Here is a 21,002-nt window from a genome sequence, read left to right as displayed (position 1 = left end):
CTGTCGTGTTATCCACTGGTGTCATACACCATGAAGGGTGAGGTTGTCCCCGAGTTTTAAGTCCCTGTAGTCATCGTGTGAGTCTGTACTGACTGGCAAGTGTCCCTCTTAAACATAACACTTTCGAGGTTTCGTCAAGTGATGCCATAACGGCAAGATTTGGTTTACACACAAGGAGGTGGAGTGAGCAAGAGACCTGGATATGTCGTTCTTATAAAAGGCTGCAGGAGAGACAATGGGAGGGGCAGGAGAGCAATACGACCCACCCCCGGCAACAAGAGGAGCAACAGTGAGTCGTGTGCTGCTGGTTGACTTAGGATCAGCTTTAAGTAGATTTCCGTCCTTACTGCTTCCCTCTCCGTGACCGGAGGTGTGTGTGTGTGTGTGTGTGTGTGCTTGTCTTGACCCACCTGGATGAGTTAGCTTCCATGGAATCTCTGTGCCTCAGACTCTTCTTTCCTCCACCCGTCTCTTGCTGTGCCACTCTGAACTTTGGTGGTTTTCTGTGCATCCCCCGACCCCGTCACCTTGGCTGTGCCACCCCTAGCGTTGATGGGTGTCCTTGGCCGTGGTGGCGTCTGTGCATATCTGTCACCCTCTCCCCCAACCTTCTGTGCCACTTGCGCTTCGTTGCTGTGAGGGAGGCGGTCGTCCAGTCCCACACACAATGCATGCGCGAGTCCCACATCAAACATTTAAGAGCAGCGACACTGCTTCTCACAGCACACCCTCATTCTTGCTGTTCATCCTCACTCCCCAATGCCTCTACATGTCTCTCTCCTCCCCCGGGATGATAATGACAAGTACATCAACTCTAGAAAAACGGCTGTGAATCATATTTAGTCGATAGAGTCCGTCGGACAGTCTATTAGTGATATGTAATCTATCTTGGTAACTTTACATTGTAGGAATAGTTAAGTCTACCTTCTAGAAATTTTGAAATTTTCTGTTCAGATATGCCAAACAGTCGTTCCTTCTCAATAGTTTTTCTTTGTTGGACTATCTATTGGTTCGTCCTTGTAATAGAGTATAGCTTTCACCTCTAGGCAGGCTCTTATTTTCATCTATCTATTCAAATAAGTCGAATTCAAAAGCAGTGCAACTTATCAACCAACACTCCCAGCCTCGTCTTAGAAAACTGACACACTTCCTCTACGTCGAATTGTTCGTCACTTCTTCTTTATTTTACAGCTATTACTCCGGGTTCTGCTGCCGAGAGCTAGCGTGCTTCTGACAGCAGCTAGACCAAACCTCAACAGCTTCATTGGGTGTGTTGTGGAGTCGGCTTAGGCTGCCCACACTGCTCTGTGGGTGACCTTACGCCCCCCCCCTACATCACTGTGGGAGGGAGTAGAGGAGGTGTGGGAGTCGTATGTTTATATATACTCACTAATTGTATGTTCTTTCTCTCTCTTTGCAGATACAATGCGGCAGTTCCATCGACCTTACCACGTCAATGAAGATAGGTGAGTACCAGCCTTCCCTCAGCTTGGTGGTCAGGTGTGTAAGTTCTCCCTCAGCTTGGTGGTCAGGTGTGTAAGTTCTCCCTCAGCTTGATGGTCAGGTGTGTAAGTTCTCCCTCAGCTTGGTGATCAGGTGTGTAAGTTCTCCCTCAGCTTGGTGGTCAGGTGTGTAAGTTCTCCCTCAGCTTGATGATCAGGTGTGTAAGTTCTCCCTCAGCTTGGTGGTCAGGTGTGTAAGTTCTCCCTCAGCTTGGTGGTCAGGTGTGTAAGTTCTCCCTCAGCTTGATGGTCAGGTGTGTAAGTTCTCCCTCAGCTTGGTGGTCAGGTGTGTAAGTTCTCCCTCAGCTTGGTGGTCAGGTGTGTAAGTTCTCCCTCAGCTTGGTGGTCAGGTGTGTAAGTTCTCCCTCAGCTTGATGGTCAGGTGTGTAAGTTCTCCCTCAGCTTGGTGGTCAGGTGTGTAAGTTCTCCCTCAGCTTGATGGTCAGGTGTGTAAGTTCTCCCTCAGCTTGATGGTCAGGTGTGTAAGTTCTCCCTCAGCTTGGTGGTCAGGTGTGTAAGTTCTCCCTCAGCTTGATGGTCAGGTGTGTAAATCTCCCTCAGCTTGATGGTCAGGTGTGTAAATCTTCCTCAGCTTGATGGTCAGGTGTGTAAAATCACCCTCAGCTCGAGAGTAGGTGTTCAAATCTCCCTCAGCTTGAGATCACATGTGTGTACCTTCCTCAGCTTCAGACCAGGTGTGTAAAATCTCCCTCGGGCCAGGTATATAAATCTCCCTCAGCCAGTAATGAAGGCAGGCTAGATGAATGTAAAGATCCTTCATAAGATTAGCTTGAACACTTAGGGGGGGGTGACCATGGGGGGGCCCCCCGCGCGCCGCCCCCCCCATCAGTAGTAATGGCCGCTCGATGAAGATAACTGGGTCTGCCTTGGGCGCGAGATGGCGCGGGGTGTTTCTGATAACGTCGCTCTTAAAGTAGAGAGAGAGAGAGAGAGAGAGAGAGAGAGAGAGAGAGAGAGAGAGAGAGAGAGAGAGAGAGAGAGAGAGAGAGACATGGTTCAAATGATCAGGCGTGTACGTCCATGGTGCTAAACTACCTCTCTTGCTGAAATCACCTCGAGATGTTTATATGGGTAGGACGTGTGTGCATTACGACAATAGACTGTGTGTGTGTGTGTGTGTGTGTGTGTGTGACGGGTGCAGGCTGTGTGACGGGTAATGCGTGTGTGTGTGTGTGTGTGTGTGTGACGGGTAATGCGTGTGTGTGATGGATACAGTGTGTGTGTGTGTGTGTGTGTGTGTGTGTGACGGGTGCAGGCTGTGTGACGGGTGATTCGTGTGTGTGATGGATACAGTGTGTGTGTGTGTGTGTGTGTGTGTGTGTGTGTGTGTGATGGATTATAGTGTGTGGGGAACGTGTTCAGTGTATGTTTGAGCCCAGACACACAATACAGAGTGTCTGTTAAGTCTTTGCGGTCAGACATTGTATACAGTATGTGGGCGACAGACGTAGACTCACTACACAGACATTAATTCGAGGCTTTAAAAGCCCAGAGGAGAGGCTTTAAAAGCCCAGGAGAGAGGCTTTAAAAGCCCAGGGGAGAGGCTTTAAAAGCCCAGAGGAGAGGCTTTAAAAGCCCAGAGGAGAGGCTTTAAAAGCCCAGAGGAGAGGCTTTAAAAGCCCAGAGGAGAGGCTTTAAAAGCCCAGAGGAGAGGCTTTAACAGCCCAGAGAGGCTTTAAACGCCCAGGGGAGAGACTTTAAAAGCCCAGATTCTCTATAGTTTCTGTATACAGCCACAACACAATACAGACGAGAGAATCCAAACCTTTTAGATGAAATATAGATTATTTTTGTTTGGGGATCAGGCATAGGGACCGGATTTTCATATCCAATCTCTTTCTAAATCTTTCTTTCTTTCTTTCTTTTTCTTTTCGATTTCGTCAATTAAAAAAATTCCGATGGAAAATGAAATAGGAATTTCACAAGGGTAATTATTTTTTTTTCCCCTCGGTGTGTTTCAAATATCAGAATTTTTCGTCTATTTCCACTTCGCTCACGATGATAAAAACTGCTCTGTGATAAAGTGGAAAGTCCTATCTTTTGTGCATATTGGTTAGAACCTTAAGGGAAAGATAACCAATTCAAATCTTATCGTATTAACAGAACTTAATTTTTTTAAAGGCGAAAACGATATCATTGGCAACCCTGGGATCTTCACCAGCTGTTTTTAATCTAGGACGAGGGTTGTAAGTGGCCTTAAAGCAGCCATTGACCTGGGGGAAAAAATATGATAAAGGCGTCATGACAGTGCTAGACTATGAACTCGGAGTTTCCTTACGGTCGTTAGTCCACAGGTCATACATGAAAGATTAGACCTTAGCATCTGTCATCATCAGTCCTGTGTTGCTGCCGACGAACAGGTCATCTCAAATGACTGGGTTCCCTCCCTGTCCCTGCCTCCCTCCATGGCCCTCCATCTCGATTCCCCTCCGTCATTCTAGAGTGAGGGAGGGAAGTGATGCGGTGGATGATGGAGGAGACGGGTGACCTGTGTGACGAGGATGAACTCTGTGTGAGGTGGGTGACCCGTGTGAGCTGGATGACCCGTCTCTCCCCCCTCCTCCCCTTCATCCAAATCCCACTATGGATGACCCATCCCACCACAGAGCACCACCCACACACACACCACACCACACCACGCCGCATTTACCCTTATGATCAATCCCTGACCTCTCTCTCTCTCTCTCTCTCTCTCTCTCTCTCTCTCTCTCTCTCTCTCTCTCTCTCTCTCTCTCTCTCTCTCTCTCTCTCTCTCTCAGCAATCGGAATGATCCATAGTGAAAAAGAAAAAAAAAAAAAAAAAAAAAAATATATATATATATATATATATATATATATATATATATATATATATATATATATATATACCCTCAAAGGCCCAGTCCTCTGTCTTAACGCTACCTCGCTAACGCGGGAAATGGCGAATAGTATGAAAGAAAGAAAGATATATATATATATATATATATATAAAGTTCAGTTTCTCCAAAATTTGTAAATACTTTCCCTTGTCTCTTCTTCATTTTTCCCTTTCATAATCCTCTCTATATTCCAGTTAAGACCTGGCCTTGATGTAGACTTTTATCCGTGACTGGAACCTTCAACGTAAAAGATAAAATAGATATATATACTGTGTGTGTGTGTGTGTGTGTGTGTTTGTGTGTGTGTGTGTGCATTTAGCAATGAATACATGGTATATACATACAAAGATTAAGGCATGGGGCAACACGAGTATGAACCTCTAACCCCGTAACATACAAGTGTTATTAATACACAAGCACTTGACTTATCACAATATCCAATTCGTGAAAGAAATGATGAAGGAATGAAAGATTGAAAACAGTAACTATTCCTTCAAATTGTTCTTGTTGATTTTCACTGAAAATGATAATAGTAAAAAGATTTTGTAGAGAAACGTGCGAGAGGGCGCACAATATTGCAAATTTAATTAAAAAAGTTTTTCAACAGGAGAGATATAATGGTATTCACTTTATAAGAGACTCCTTGATTATATTTCACAAGATATTTTCGCCACAAAAATCCTGTAAGGCTTATGTATGACATATGAGGCACATATTGGCCTCATGGAAGTACATATATCTGGACGAGTGGGCAAGAATTCACTTCTTATGTTTTTTTAATTCTACAAATGATTTAGTTTGTGGGGAACTAACATGCACATGTGTATGTACATGACGTGTATTTTCAACATCAGTTGATTGGATTTTATATATTACATATTTAACATTAATATGCTTTCATTAACTAATATATTTTTTTTTTTTTTTTTTTTTATACTTTGTCGCTGTCTCCCGCGTTTGCGAGGTAGCGCAAGGAAACAGACGAAAGAAATGGCCCAACCCCCCCCCCATACACATGTACATACACACGTCCACACACGCAAATATACATACCTACACAGCTTTCCATGGTTTACCCCAGACGCTTCACATGCCTTGATTCAATCCACTGACAGCACGTCAAACCCTGTATACCACATCGCTCCAATTCACTCTATTCCTTGCCCTCCTTTCACCCTCCTGCATGTTCAGGCCCCGATCACACAAAATCTTTTTCACTCCATCTTTCCACCTCCAATTTGGTCTCCCTCTTCTCCTCGTTCCCTCCACCTCCGACACATATATCCTCTTGGTCAATCTTTCCTCACTCATTCTCTCCATGTGCCCAAACCATTTCAAAACACCCTCTTCTGCTCTTTCAACCACGCTCTTTTTATTTCCACACATCTCTCTTACCCTTACGTTACTTACTCGATCAAACCACCTCACACCACACATTGTCCTCAAACATCTCATTTCCAGCACATCCATCCTCCTGCGCACAACTCTATCCATAGCCCACGCCTCGCAACCATACAACATTGTTGGAACCACTATTCCTTCAAACATACCCATTTTTGCTTTCCGAGATAATGTTCTCGACTTCCACACATTTTTCAAGGCTCCCAAAATTTTCGCCCCCTCCCCCACCCTATGATCCACTTCCGCTTCCATGGTTCCATCCGCTGACAGATCCACTCCCAGATATCTAAAACACTTCACTTCCTCCAGTTTTTCTCCATTCAAACTCACCTCCCAATTGACTTGACCCTCAACCCTACTGTACCTAATAACCTTGCTCTTATTCACATTTACTCTTAACTTTCTTCTTCCACACACTTTACCAAACTCAGTCACCAGCTTCTGCAGTTTCTCACATGAATCAGCCACCAGCGCTGTATCATCAGCGAACAACAACTGACTCACTTCCCAAGCTCTCTCATCCCCAACAGACTTCATACTTGCCCCTCTTTCCAGGACTCTTGCATTTACCTCCCTAACAACCCCATCCATAAACAAATTAAACAACCATGGAGACATCACACACCCCTGCCGCAAACCTACATTCACTGAGAACCAATCACTTTCCTCTCTTCCTACACGTACACATGCCTTACATCCTCGATAAAAACTTTTCACTGCTTCTAACAACTTGCCTCCCACACCATATATTCTTAATACCTTCCACAGAGCATCTCTATCAACTCTATCATATGCCTTCTCCAGATCCATAAATGCTACATACAAATCCATTTGCTTTTCTAAGTATTTCTCACATACATTCTTCAAAGCAAACACCTGATCCACACATCCTCTACCACTTCTGAAACCGCACTGCTCTTCCCCAATCTGATGCTCTGTACATGCCTTCACCCTCTCAATCAATACCCTCCCATATAATTTACCAGGAATACTCAACAAACTTATACCTCTGTAATTTGAGCACTCACTCTTATCCCCTTTGCCTCTGTACAATGGCACTATGCACGCATTCCGCCAATCCTCAGGCACCTCACCATGAGTCATACATACATTAAATAACCTTACCAACCAGTCAACAATACAGTCTAATATATATATATATATATATGTATATATATATATATATATATATATATATATATATATATATATATATATATATATATATATATATATATATAAAGTAACTTTTTCAACTAAAGTTGCTTGTAAAATCGACTTCCTCTCATTCCAAAGTGAATTCATATCTAACACTTGTATCTTGACCACCGTCTCTTAATTACCCAATTAGCCAATTTGATTAAATTGCTAATGACGTACGCAGACTGATAGCTTATCTTAGACACGACAGAGTCGATAGTATGGTTTTGGAAAACTGGAAATAAACTGTGAAATAGAACAGGGGGTAGGGGGTTGAGCAAGGGATTCGAACGCGGGTACAGCAAGAGCGCATGACGCTGGCTGTCGCCAGTTCTCCAGTATGGTCCCTGTTGGCTCAACGCTCACCTCATGCAACACCCTGTTGGCTCAAGGCTCACCTCATGCAACACCCTGTTGGCTCAAGGCTCACCTCATGCAACACCCTGTTGGCTCAACGCTCACCTCATGCAACACCCTGTTGGCTCAACGCTCACCTCATGCAACACCCTGTTGGCTCAACGCTTACTTCATGCAACACCCTGTTGGCTCAACGCTCACCTCATGCAACACCCTGTTGGCTCAACGCTCACTTCATGCAACACCCTGTTGGCTCAACGCTCACCTCATGCAACACCCTGTTGGCTCAACGCTCACTTCATGCAACACCCTGTTGGCTCAACGCTCACTTCATGCAACACCTCAACGCTCACCTCATGCAACACCCTGTTTGAGTCAACACTTGCCAAAGTATTCATGCAGGCCACTTTGCATTGTACTAAACTGGATGGCCATCAAATGTGTCATTAGTTTCAGTTCGTCCTTCCCATGAATAGTAGGCAGTTCTCTTTACCCAGTGGAGGACTATTTCTTTCCCAGTGGGTAGAAGGCCGAGTGGTGGTGATGGTGAGGGCTGAATGGTGGGTGATGGTGAGGGCTGAATGATGGTGATTGTGAGGGCTGAGTGGTAGGTGATGGTGAGGGCTGAGTGGTGGTGATGGTGAGGGGCTGAATGGTAGGTGATGGTGAGGGCTGAATGGTGGGTGATGGTGAGGGGCTGAGTGGTAGGTGATGGTGAGGGCTGAGTGATGGTGATGATAGTGAGAGGAGAATGGTGACATATCCTAGGTAATTGGTCATTACTAAATTCTGAGAACGGAATAGTTTTAAAAATCTACGTTGGATGGAATCAGTGACTGAAAATAGGCATCATGGAATTGGGTACACACACTTGGTGGAATCGGACCCTATTAAAGATTTATCTGACCATCCGAACGTAGACCCCGATACGAAATAGCGTGGCCTCACCTCGCGATAGAGACATATATATATATATGTTATGGGGGAAACTATAGAATATACAACGGTCAGCCAAGAGACTGAAATATGAAAAGACTTTTGCCGTACAGATAGAAAACAGATGAACCTCTAACTTCGCAACATAGCGAACTACAGTGAGAGACGCGTCCTCACTCCCGCTAGATATGACCAAGTAAAAAGATTGAGGTATTCAAGAGCTGAATATACGAAGGAGGAGGAGGAGGAGGAGGAGGAGGACTCGCTTCTTCTTTGCACGGCTGGATCCTATAGTTGAAGATACGTCTCTCTCACCTCACTGACGACGGACGCCCTTACGTAAGCGAATTGCCACCGTTGCCTCTGGCTGTGGCGCAGACCAGAGCAGATCACCGGAGGTGACCAATGACGTGCTGGAATGAGGCAAGTTATAATCACCAGAGGGGGGGAACGACCCTTACCGGCAAAGAACGAGGTCGTTGAAGTGTTCCCCTCGAGAGCTTAGAAAATTCATGGACACCCGCACGTCTTAAACATCGCACGTCTTAACCCCCACACACCCCCCGTCAAACACGCCTCCTTTGAGATCACCCAACATGTACCGTGTTTCCCCCCTGCCGTACACTAACCCAGAACATTAATGTGTTTCTAATGAACTCTAATGACAACTTCTCATGGCATTATGTTACGAGGTTTACTGTCACTCACGCCAGAATCGTCGTCATTGTGCCGGACTTCTCCCACTGAACTTGGGGACTGTGGTCTGGTGTGTATGAGACTTTAGATTACATCCATACTTCATGAGCTACTTAAGTGCCTGGCAGTCATGCAAATAGTTAACTTGGGGCAAAGTTGGTGCATGAAAGGAGAGGAGGGGGAAGCGGTGGGGGGCGCTGAGCGGGGCCTGGTCTTGGTACTCCCTGTGGTTCGTGGGTGCAACTTTGAGGATCTGTGTCATGCATTTCATTGCATATGTCTGTCTTTTTGAGGTCTATCCTCTCATCCATCTATCCATGAACGTATGCTCTCGTCCGCCCATCCAGCTTCTCGTATTTCTCTATCTGTCCATCCATTCGTCAGGCCATCTATCTATTTATCTGTCGTTTCATCCTCATGTCCACTCGATCCTTCCTACCCGTTCGTCGTCTATTCGTTCGATCGTCTATCCGTTCGTACATCGTCATAGGAACCTGTGTTCGGGTCTCTCTCTCTCTCTCTCTCTCTCTCTCTCTCTCTCTCTCTCTCTCTCTCTCTCTCTCTCTCTCTCTCTCTCTCTCTCTCACTCCCTGAGATGGACTCCAATGGTATGAATTTTCCTTTAAGGATTTTCAAGGTTTCATTGAACAGTGAGGTCAAGGCCATATGGGACAGTGACATGATGGTTCACGAGACAGAGTGGTTCACTACTTCACTGAAAATGATTCGAGGGGTAGCTGTTCGAATCTGACATGAACATTGTTTCATGGAAAAGTTGTATTGAGGGTACACGAAACTGCGACCCAGAGCTTCACGGGAGTTCAATGGACTGTCGCTGTTACCCAGCTGCGAGAGAGACAACGCCCCAGCAGTTCCGTTGTCCCTGTCCGAAAGCAGGCGGCTCTCATGACAGGCTTCGAACTCGACGAGACATGGAGACAGCTCGGATGCCCTTGTGAGATAACTTACGACATGAACTGATCTGCCAGACTGAAACTTGGAGACGAGGCGAAACATACAAGTCCTCCTCGACTTCAGGCTTCAGACGTCCTTCATTCATATCCATAATTCTCTCACTATAAGTCCAGGGTCTCGCCTGAAGCCAGGGAGTGGTGTGTATACCTCCTTCAGCGTCGGGTCTACTACTGTGCTTCCCTCCCCCTCTGTACCCCCAAGGACTGGCCATGAAAATACTGGGGGAAAACGTTTCCAAGTGGGGAAGTCCTCTGCCATTTCCCAGGAGCCGTTGGAGCGTGGAATAACATGGGAGGCAGTAAAAGGCATATTAGATTCCCGGGTATATGTGTAGGGAGGCGGGTGGACGGGCTTAGCACACCCCGTCCACGACCCACCTCACACTGTCCGTGGTCGGTGCTCAGAAGAGCCGCCCCATCCCCCCGCAGCTGTTACACTCAGTGTTACCGCCGTGTTACATGGTACGGCCAGCGTTACCCAATCGTTACCGACTATTGGACAGTAACCTCACAGTAGGAGGCGTTGTGATGAGTGCTATCCATCCCATCCCAGCGGGAGATGGGAAATGGTGCGTTGTGAGAGGCTGGAGAATAGGTGTGGGTGCGTTGTGAGAGACGATGAGAGGTGTGGGTGCGTTGTGAGAGGCTGGAGGAGAGGTGGGGTGCGTTTTGAGAGGCTGGAGGAGAGGTGGGGTGCGTTGTGAGAGGCTGGAGAAGAGGTGGGGTGCGTTGTGAGAGGCTGGAGAAGAGGTGGGGTGCGTTGTGAGAGGCTGGAGGAGAGGTGGGGTGCGTTAGTGAGCAGCTGGGGATGGGAAGGGATGCCTTAAGAGATCTCACAATTGTAAAGGAAGCCAGCACAGATCTCAGCAAGATAGATTACTGTTTCATCATGGGAGGGAAGCCACACAATCTCCTTGCCACACCTAAGCAACTTATTCCCTTCCATATTCACTTTGCTCCCTGCGCCGCCCCCGTCCCATCTCGGGGGAGAGAGAGAGAGAGAGAGAGAGAGAGAGAGAGAGAGAGAGAGAAGAGAGAGAGAGAGAAGAGAGAGAGGAGGAAGGAATATGGCTGAATGTAACGCACTTCCAGTGGCAGTGGAAGGTAGGGGGAATGGGATGATAAAAAAGAAAGTTACTGGACGTGATAAAAGGAATATAAGGAAATGGGGGACTGGTATCAGAGGAGATACAGGAATGCAGAAGTCTGAGGATGGGGATTTAGAGACGTGAGTTAGTAGGGTGAGTGGAGGGAGGGAGGGACATAGATGAATTGTGAGAGAGGGGAATGAGAGGGGGTTCGTTTCTAGTATTTATACTGGGTTATGCTCAGCTGTGAGAGGGGTAAGGAGAGAGGTCGTTCTAAGTACTATCACTTAGGTGGGGCAAGGATATGTGTTGTTCTGTGCCACCAATGGGTACTACTCAATTCCCACTTACATGCAAGAGGTCGTATCTGCCTCTATATAGTCCTGAATGAATGATCCTCTTTCGCACTGGGCCGCTTGCATGATGCATGGAACCCTATGTTGATGGAAACACCGAGAGTTATATACGTAAGGGGATGATCCCGTTTGGTCTTGGATGCATCTCGTGGCACTGGGCACCTCTGAATGGCATTAGAAGGCTTTATGTGGCACTGGATTTGCGTTCTGTGTCATCATTAGCAGCAGGGGATCCTCCTATGCGAGAGGATATATTCATACTGAGTGGCTACGTGGTGTGTGTGTGTGTGTGTGTGTGTGGAGGTATATGAAAAGAGGCTCTGGGGTAGCGTATGGATGTCTTAGTGTGAGGAAGGCCTTCTGCCATGGGCAGTTATAAGAGATTTTTGGATCCCCCGTCGAGGACACAGAATCCAATCCCCCTCCTCCTTTTCGTAAAGCGGGAATCCGTTGTTTGTAGAGAGAGAGAGAGAGAGAGAGAGAGAGAGAGAGAGAGAGAGAGAGAGAGAGAGAGAGAGAGAGAGAGAGAGGAGTCATCATATCCAGGGGTGTTGGAACTTGATGATGATGGTGATGCAAATTGGTAAAAAGGAAAGAAGTTAAGGGGGGAAAGTTTGTGTTTTACGAGACGCTGTCTGTCTGATACGTGTTATGTGCCCCCGGAGAGAGAGAGAGAGAGAGAGAGAGAGAGAGAGAGAGAGAGAGAGAGAGAGAGAGAGAGAGAGAGAGAGAGAGAGAGCGTTATGTGTCCGGGGGATGAATGGACACAGTGCCATTGTGATGTGTGTCCGGGAGGTTAATGGCTGCAGTGGTATTGTTGTGTGTCGTAAGGCTAATGGATGCTTCATCGTTATTCCAGAGTCGAGAGGGCGTGAAAATAAAGGGAAAGAAAACGTGAGGAATTAATGCGGTGGTGTACGTACGAGACGATGATGTGTAGGGCTAGGAGGGGGGGGGGGGTGACAGTGCTAGGCTAGGCTAGGAGGGTGACAGGACTAGGCTAGCATAGCGACAGGGCTAGGCTAGCATAGCGACAGGGCTAGGCTAGGATGGTGACAGTACAAAGGCTAGCATAGTGCAAGGCTAGCTAGCAGCTAGGCTAGCATGGTGACAGTGCTAGGCCAGGATGGCGCGGGGGCTAGGCTGAGAGGTTGACACTGGCGGGATAGGGGATGCGTAGCGACGCCTATCCCTTTCATACAAGTCTGTATGGCTGAGATAGTCATCTAGATCATACTAGCATACTCTGCTATACCTTTCTAAGCCATGTTTAAGAAAGGGTGGTATGTTAAAGTTAACATCGTGGCTTCGTGGTAGCAGTTTTTAACATTCGTGGAGGCGGTGGAAGCCGGGAAGCAAGCAGTGAGTGGATTTTATGGAGTTGTGGGCGTGCCTTCACTGGGCCCGTGGAAGAATTAGCTCCAAGGAGCCATGGCTGTGTGTGTGTGTGTGTGTGTGTGTGTGTGTGTGTGTGTGTGTGTGTGTATACTCGCTCGCCCGCTAACCTCATCAACGTAGCTTTAATTATCATACAGAGAGAGATAGAGATAGAGATAGAGAGAGAGAGAGAGAGAGAGAGAGAGAGAGAGAGAGAGAGAAAAGGTGTGGCTGGAGAGGGTCTTATTGATTGTGGATGAAGAGCTTCAGGCAGTTCGTGGGATTAAATATGAAAAGGAGGAGAAGGTTAAGGATAGCGAACCCTGGCAGGGTGTGGATAAGGGCCAGAGAACACACGAGGGGAACATGATGAGCATCGACAAACACGACAAGACTGAATACAGCCAAGGGAGGGTAGAGTATGTATGAGGGAGTACATACCACTAATCTCACGCGGGATTCTCCCTTCTCTAGCAAGGGTGAAGCTCACTGCATCGGTGAAATACAGGTAATTCAAGGATCCTTAGCTACTTACTTTTCCCATGTCATCCAAACGTCTCCCAGAGTCGTGTGTAGTTCGTCCTATTTGCTTTACCTTCTTGTCCACCATTTATTCTCCTCCCAGTACGAACAGTGGAGGTATAATCCCAGTGATGGCCACGCGTTCAGCAGCTGATCTGTTTTTGTCTTTTTCTACTGAGTGGTAGACCCTGGATGGCCTAGGTGTGCTGGTTCGATGGCCACTAGGGATGGCGTCCCTCAGGGCCGCATTGGATGTCCCTTAGTGCGTAGGATTAAGGCCACATTGGTTGACCCCTTGTGCACAGAGTTAGGGCCACACCCGGGGAATATGGATAAGCTGGGTACGCCACACACACACACACACACACACACACACACACACACACACACACACACACAACCTCAAAGAGCGAGTGCTCGGGTGAGGAGCGGCTTCACCTGCCTGGCTGGACGGTCGGTGTGTGTGTGTGTGTGTGTGTGTGTGTTGATCTCCATGGTAGACACCATAAACAAATGGGATTATCGATGGTCGATGACACTCGCCTCGGTCCCCCGCTGGCGACGCCTGCAGCAGCTTCCATGGTCTAAATATATCCGATGCAACACAGTAGCGGAGGGAGGAGGGTGATTGTTGTGGACTCGTCCATACGAATATTCTATGTCACACTGAGGTGGGGAGGTCATGTGTCCCCAGGCGTGGATGGATGTGTCCCGGACACATGGCTCGTCATGGGTCATCACACGTGACTCTTATGTGTCCCGACATGTGTTTTTTTGTCACATATGTATCATCACACGTGGCTGCAATGTATCCTTATAATTTCTTACATGTACACTGTCACTTCGTTCCATGTGTCTGCAGACATGACTGTCATGTATCTCTAATACGTGTCATGTGGCCGAGGTCACAGACCAAAGCGGTAACGTATCATTGGTCTCGTACGGCCTTCAATTTTCAGGTCTTAGAGATATCGGGTCACACATGCCATAGAGACATTGGGTCAAAGACCGCTAACCAGAAGGAACAAAGCACAATTTTGCAGGTCAGGTCACGAGTGAGATACGACCGAAGCACCATGGCGAGCACCACAGGCCCCCTGGCGAATATGTGGTGCATTGGAAGACCATGAGACACATTTGACGTGGTTGACGTACAGCCACAAGGACTATTAAACCGGACCCCACCACGAGCCCCAGAAATAGTTCTCAGCTAATCCCTTAAGAAGCTTAGCGAATCAAGTATCACTCAGAACCAGGAGGGTCCGAAGATGAACACGATCCAATCCCCCTCCATTTAAGAGGTTGAAGCACACACACACACATGTAGGATCCTGCTTGATATGACTCCTGTCCATTAGGAACCTTGGATATCTACGTTCCAATAACGCCCAAATACTCTTGCCTTGACGACAGCCCTTCAATGTCGCACGATGGATGAAGCTTACGACACTCTCATAAAAAGTCAAGAGGACCCTCATGACTCAGTCTCTCCCCTGAAGAACATAAAGACCCTTGCCACCTGTTACTCCCTGTTGGAGTAAGAGGTTCCACTCGAACTGTAGACAACACCAACCGCGTATGATGTATAGAGTTCGTCTGCGGCAGAATGACTCGACTCTGTCTTTGGGGAAAGGGAGGCTTGATGCTTCCCCCTCCTCCATCTCCTCTCCCCCTACGGTCCTCGTGCTCCATGAGAGGCTAATGACGCGGGTCCCATGAGTAGAGAAGGAGGTTTTCCTGACCACGGCTCGCAGGGCTTGTGAGTACCTCATGGCGATGCGCAACGGGTTGTTTAGCCCAGGGCCAGTAATAGACCCTTGGGGAGAGAGAGAGAGAGAGAGAGAGAGAGAGAGAGAGAGAGAGAGAGAGAGAGAGAGAGAGAGAGGGAGAGAGAGAAAACCAGGCATCGAGGGCAGCATGATAACCCCATGACCTCGTCTTACGAAGAGAACAAAATACCTCTGACCAGGTCAAGTGTGAGGGGAAAAACAAGGGTTAAAGAAAACAAAAAAAACAAGATAAATCTAATCAGGTTTAACAAGATGACCGGAAGTGCTTAATGACCTGACCTAAGTTAGTTGTCCCTTCTGAACTGGTCCCTGTTCACCAGTAGTCTTAAATGACCTTCTGAACCACCTACCATCTAACCTGACGTTTGACTCTACCCTTCTATATATTTTCTCGAAGGTCCTTCACACTCATGATTTCTGCAGTACGATTTCCCCCCCTCCCACCTTCGTATAAGAACTTGATAACTTCCCCGGGTATGGATTTTAATTAAGGGAACCTTCGAAAGGATGAAGTCCTACAGTGAGGGAAGGGGAGGGGGAGAGAAAAAAGTTCGTATAATCCCCGACAGCGGAAATAAGTTCGATGATTGAATATATGAATTACGATAAGTTCGCCAAGTGAAGAAGAGGAAAAAAGATTAACTTGGGTACAATTTTTTTTCTTATTTTGTACCTTCAGCCACGACTACACTTTGATGATTAAGGACGACCCCATGATAACACGACAGACGACCTCACGATAGCACGACAGACGAGGACATGATAACACACCTGTCCACATAACAACACGACAGACGAGGACATGATAACACACCTGACCACATAACAACACGGCAGACAAGGACATGATAACACACCTGACCACATAACACGACAGACAAGGACATGATAACACACCTGACCACATAACAACACGACAGACGAGGACATGATAACACACCTGACCACATAACAACACGACAGACAAGGACATGATAACACACCTGACCACATGACAACACAGCAGGCTTACACACCTCCTCTTCACAACGCCCCAAACAGCTGCTGACCCAAGGCTAAAGAAACTCTTCAGCGTTCCCCAGACAGACACAGCTGCTCCATTGGGAACGTAGAAGGGAACAGCTGCATTGCATTCTGAGTGGTGCAGCTGCGTCAGCAGCTGTTTCCTCACAAGTCAACACTAATGCCCGAGACTGGATACGCTGGAGACAGAATGGTAGAGGGATAAGGAAGGCATTCGGTACACAGACAGTCGATGTTCGAGGAGAAGGAAGCGAGCGGTTTCCTGCGCATGGATGACATGATCATCATCAGCTTCTGCACGACAGACGCACCACGGTCAGCATTTGGTGAAGACAAGGGAGAGAGGCAGAGTCAAACATCATCCACTGGAGACACTTCAGTGGCTCATCAGCTTCATGTGCGTCCTGTATTTAACCAGTGGTGGCAGCGCCCTTCTCCCCCCTCTGAAAGAGGGTACCATTGTCATCAAAATCCCCGGAGTAAGCTCAGTGCTTTATGTCGGGTTATATTTCAGATCTTAATCCCGCAGATGTGTCCAGAACCTCCATTTTAATCAATCAGCAATAAGCCGAACCTACTCAAGGGGATTCCCTCCTATTACAGAAGGATTCGGGAAGGTTCATGTGGGGTTGTAGAGCGTCTGGGATCCTCTTTGGAAGACTTTGTTGAGCATCGAGCTTATGGAGAGGAACCTGCCAGGCTGGCTGGGTTTATAAGACAGCTACGTCAAAAAGATTTAGACATAGACATTATCAAAGTGGTGATGGTTAGATAAAGTGAGATCGGGATATTATTCTATGAACGTTTTAAGTTCGTATTAAAGTTAATTCATGTTCGGTTACGTGAGTTTAGGTTCGGTTCGCTTCGGTTACGTGAGTTTCAGGTTCGGTGAGTTTAGGTTCGGTTTGGTTCGGTTGATTTACGCTAGGTTAGGTTAGGTTAGGTTTTTGAAAGGTTGCGGAAAAATATCCGAGTCACGCTATTCATCCTCTTATTTTACCGATTGGTGTCATTGTAAACGCACGGCACTGTAGATAAACACTGCCTATAAAAATGTTTACATTATGTGTTGAACTTTAATCGTTTAGTTTGAAAACGTACAAATAGTTCACTAGAAAAAAAAAACGATGTACATAAGCTACATGCAAAGCTCATGTTTGTAATTGCAAATCTACTGTCAACACTTGTGAATAAAATGTGTCAAAAGTTTCGAGCATAAAGATTCGTATGTGATACCCGCCAGCAAACCCAAACTCGAAGCGGTGAATCATTTTTTTTCCAAAACATTTTCTTTTCTTTTTTTTACTGAAACTTACGACGAGAGCTTCGTCAGCAAGAGTTCCACACGCCGCCCCTCCAGCGTTTCGAAGTCCCTTAAAGAGTATGAAGCTTCACCTAAAGAACTGTGAACCCTTCTATGTTGAGTGTTTCACCGTGACGACTTCGAATCATGCAAACCACACCTTGTGTTCGAAACGATCCCTCTCAAAGCTTTCGACTTTGGTAAACGGTGCCTCAATTTTTTTGCCACATGGTCCACTTCTTTCCCTGTTTCTTCCCGACACATCTGGTGCGTTTCATGAAGCTGCTCCGAGCTGCTTCAACAGGAGGAAGGCCCCTGGCCGTCAACATACTATGTTTGTATGTCTTCCGTCAGGCCAGTGGAGCTGCCTAGACGTGTGATAATATACAGTTGCAATATTACCCTGGCGCGTGGTGGACTGAGACGCCTCAAATTTGTGTGGGTGTTTATATCTATCCTTTACCGAAAAAGAATTGGAAGTTGTAGTGTTGTAGGAGAGTCCACAACTGACACGAAAGACGGTATATTTGGATCAGTTCTTTTTCGCACCTCATTTTCACCCACCTTCATCACACACGTCGTGGGTGACTGCGACGAAGTCAGGTTTAACCCCCCTTGATTCCTCTGGGGTTGTCTCTTGATGTCCCTCCTTCGTCAGTCACTACTGCGGGTGGATAGATGTAGTATGCAATGACTCTCACCTCCCTCGTCACCTCCGCTCTCCGAGGACCTGTTAAGTCACACATAGATGTTGTCTGGACTCACGTGTCTTCGTCAAGACTCGCACTTAATTTCAACATATATTTCTTTTACTGGTGTGTACTTTGGGTCACTCTCAGTGGTGTGGGTACTGCCACCCTCTGTCTCTCGACCTCCGTCATGACCTTTGAACTATGCGGTCGTGGAGGGGATTAGTTAAATCGAACTATCAGCGTGTTCTAGTGTCAGATCACACACACACAGACACACACACACACACACACACACACACACACACACACACACACACACACACACACACACACACACACGTGTTCTCTCGAAAAGGCAAAGTTTGACACGTAAAATCATTACTTTTTCGAGCGTGAATGCAGTCTTTCTATGCCTGCTGCATTATTCATCCTACGGGAAGTCAATTTTAAGAGGTTTTAGAAGTCGTTTCAAAACATTTAAGTCATTTTTACTCTTAGCTTCGGAAGTTTCACCATACAAACATACATGAAATGGCACAAGAGACGAGATGTCATTGAGACTGGACAAGAGACCCAGCGATCTTTGGACTTTCGTATACTTTCGTAAAGTATTTAGATTCTGTTTTGATGCCTATAAGCTAGTGAGATCCAAGGGGTTCCAACACCATAAACACGAGACCCGACCTCATGACCGAACAAAAGAGGATGTTTATACATATGGACTCCGCTTTCGATGCAGTGTTACTTCCTTTATAGATATCCTACAAACAGGAAGATGTTCTTTGATGATTTTACGCCTTTTGACAAAGTCGTGGCTGTAGTCTATTGTTAAAAATTCACTCAAGTACATTTATACTGACCTATTGTTACTTTCATTCCACCCCAGCACAATGGTCTATTGTTACGTTCACATAACTCCCTGGACACCACTTTGTGTATTACATTATAATTTGGATTTCCACTCGTGTGTGTTGTATATATATATATATATATATATATATATATATATATATATATATATATATATATATATATATATATATATATATATATTCCTAGGAGTCCACGGGGAAAATGAAACACGATAAGTTCCCAAGTGCACTTTCGTGTAATAATCACATCATCAGGGGAGACACAAGAGAGAAATATAAGTCAGTTTATATACAACGAAGAGACGTATCTAGGACGTTGTTCTCGCTTGGTTCTACTGATGGAAAATACTGATATTAAACTTTCACTTCACGTGGGGGTAAAATAGAGAGAATGACGTCATTCAGTTCACCAGAAACAATAGCTGACCTGACCTGACCTGCCCTCACACACACACACACACACACACACACACACACGTACGTCAGCCAACCTCTCTTGCTACCTAACTACCTCCTTGTGACCTCTGTTTTTCAGCTGACCTTTTTTTTTTATTTTTACCTAACTCACTCGTTTTGAGCAGGAACTCAGATGAACTCACAAGATAATTTACCCCCATAATGACCCGACTGTGATGAGCTGACTACAGAGGACCCGATTATATAAGCTGACCTCGAATGACCCGGCTGTGTCCTGACCCCTTCGTGACCCCGCCTGTGACTTTAAACCCAGTGCGACGCACGATGACCATCTCAATGCATGTGTCTTGCCCTTGGAGGTGGAGTGGGGGGGGAATTGGAAGCACGACACCGCACATACGGAGGCCATAACTCAGAGGCTAAAGGTTTGGTCACACTGGTCAGTGGCACATCTTGAGTTGATGTCAGATATAGCCCCAGCCTCGCCCCAGCCCCCAATCCCCGTACCCCTCACCAGAGGGTGTGTGTGGGGGGGGGGGGGGGGCGGGAGATGGATAGGGGGAAGGGGGAGGGGGAGCACCATTCATCATCACAAAAATATCGATCTCTTTTTTTTTTTTCTTTTTTTCCCCCCTTGCCATCTGCAGCGTTCGTTTGCTTGTCTATCACTTCCTCGTTGAAAGCGACTCCCTTCCCGTCCAGAGGCAGACGTCAGCCGGAAAGAAAGAGAGAGAGAGAGAGAGAGAGAGAGAGAGAGAGAGAGAGAGAGAGAGAGCCCCTCTCTCTCTCTCTCTCTCTCTCTCTTTCTCTCGCCACGTCGAGCCATCTCTCCGTGCGAATTCTAAGCTCTCCCATTGAACTTCGGTCGACATAATGAGAGAGGAGGAGGGGGGAGGAGGGGAGGTAAACCGTGGCTGTCAGTGTCCTCTCCTCGACCGGATGGTATAGTTAAGAAGAGACCTCAGGGAGCAACGTCGATGGCATCCAATATTAATTCCAGTTGTGGGTTAGTTTCTCTCTTGACTTTTGCCGACCGGCTGAACCTGACTCATATGAAGCTTGAAGGAGAGGAACCCCCTGACGGTGTTATGGGATTGCTGACGGCTGGAGGAGGAGGAGGAGGAGGAGGAGGACCTGTGACGCGTTCCTCACTCGAGTACAAGATCCATCGAAAAAGCTGTGGTGTGTGTATTAAATGACGTGTGGTGTCTCTGGTGATGACGACCTCGAAGTACCTCGCTTGTAAGATCGTCACCAGCCACCACCTGCCTCACCTTTAGAGATGGAGGGTCGAGATCGAGTGTCACACTTTCGAAGTAGAGAGAAAAAGACGCGGTTTTTTTTTTTTACCATTCCTCTTACGTTGGAGGCTCCAGTCACGGACAGAAACCGACACACACACACCCACACACTAAAGGCCTGGTCTTCGTTGAAATATAGAGAGATTAACGAAAGGGACAAAGAAGAGACGAGAGAAAATGTTCACGAATTTTGGGAAGTGACAAACCGTTGTCTTTTGAAATGTGTTCGTATAATGGCCAAGCCCCGCAGTGAAGGAGGATGGAAGCCTGTTGCCATACTGGTGGGATGACACATTCTATCATGGACGATGCAGCC

General features: G+C 46.8%; 1 protein-coding gene across 16 annotated transcripts in view; it reads left to right on the top strand.

Moving 5' to 3' along the window:
* Positions 1-21,002, top strand: part of LOC139765155 (uncharacterized) — a 346,502-nt gene that overhangs the window by 136,662 nt on the left and 188,838 nt on the right. For all 16 annotated transcript variants that reach the window (XR_011716593.1, XR_011716592.1, XR_011716590.1 and 13 more), the window contains one exon: positions 1,421-1,466. The gene's annotated coding sequence lies outside the window, so the exon portion shown is untranslated. The remainder of the gene's footprint in view (positions 1-1,420; positions 1,467-21,002) is intronic.

Source organism: Panulirus ornatus, chromosome 53 (genome assembly GCF_036320965.1).
Source record: "Panulirus ornatus isolate Po-2019 chromosome 53, ASM3632096v1, whole genome shotgun sequence".
NCBI classification, from domain to species: domain Eukaryota; kingdom Metazoa; phylum Arthropoda; class Malacostraca; order Decapoda; family Palinuridae; genus Panulirus; species Panulirus ornatus.
Note: the sequence above shows the minus strand (reverse complement) of the source record. Positions and strands in the feature narration are given on the sequence as shown.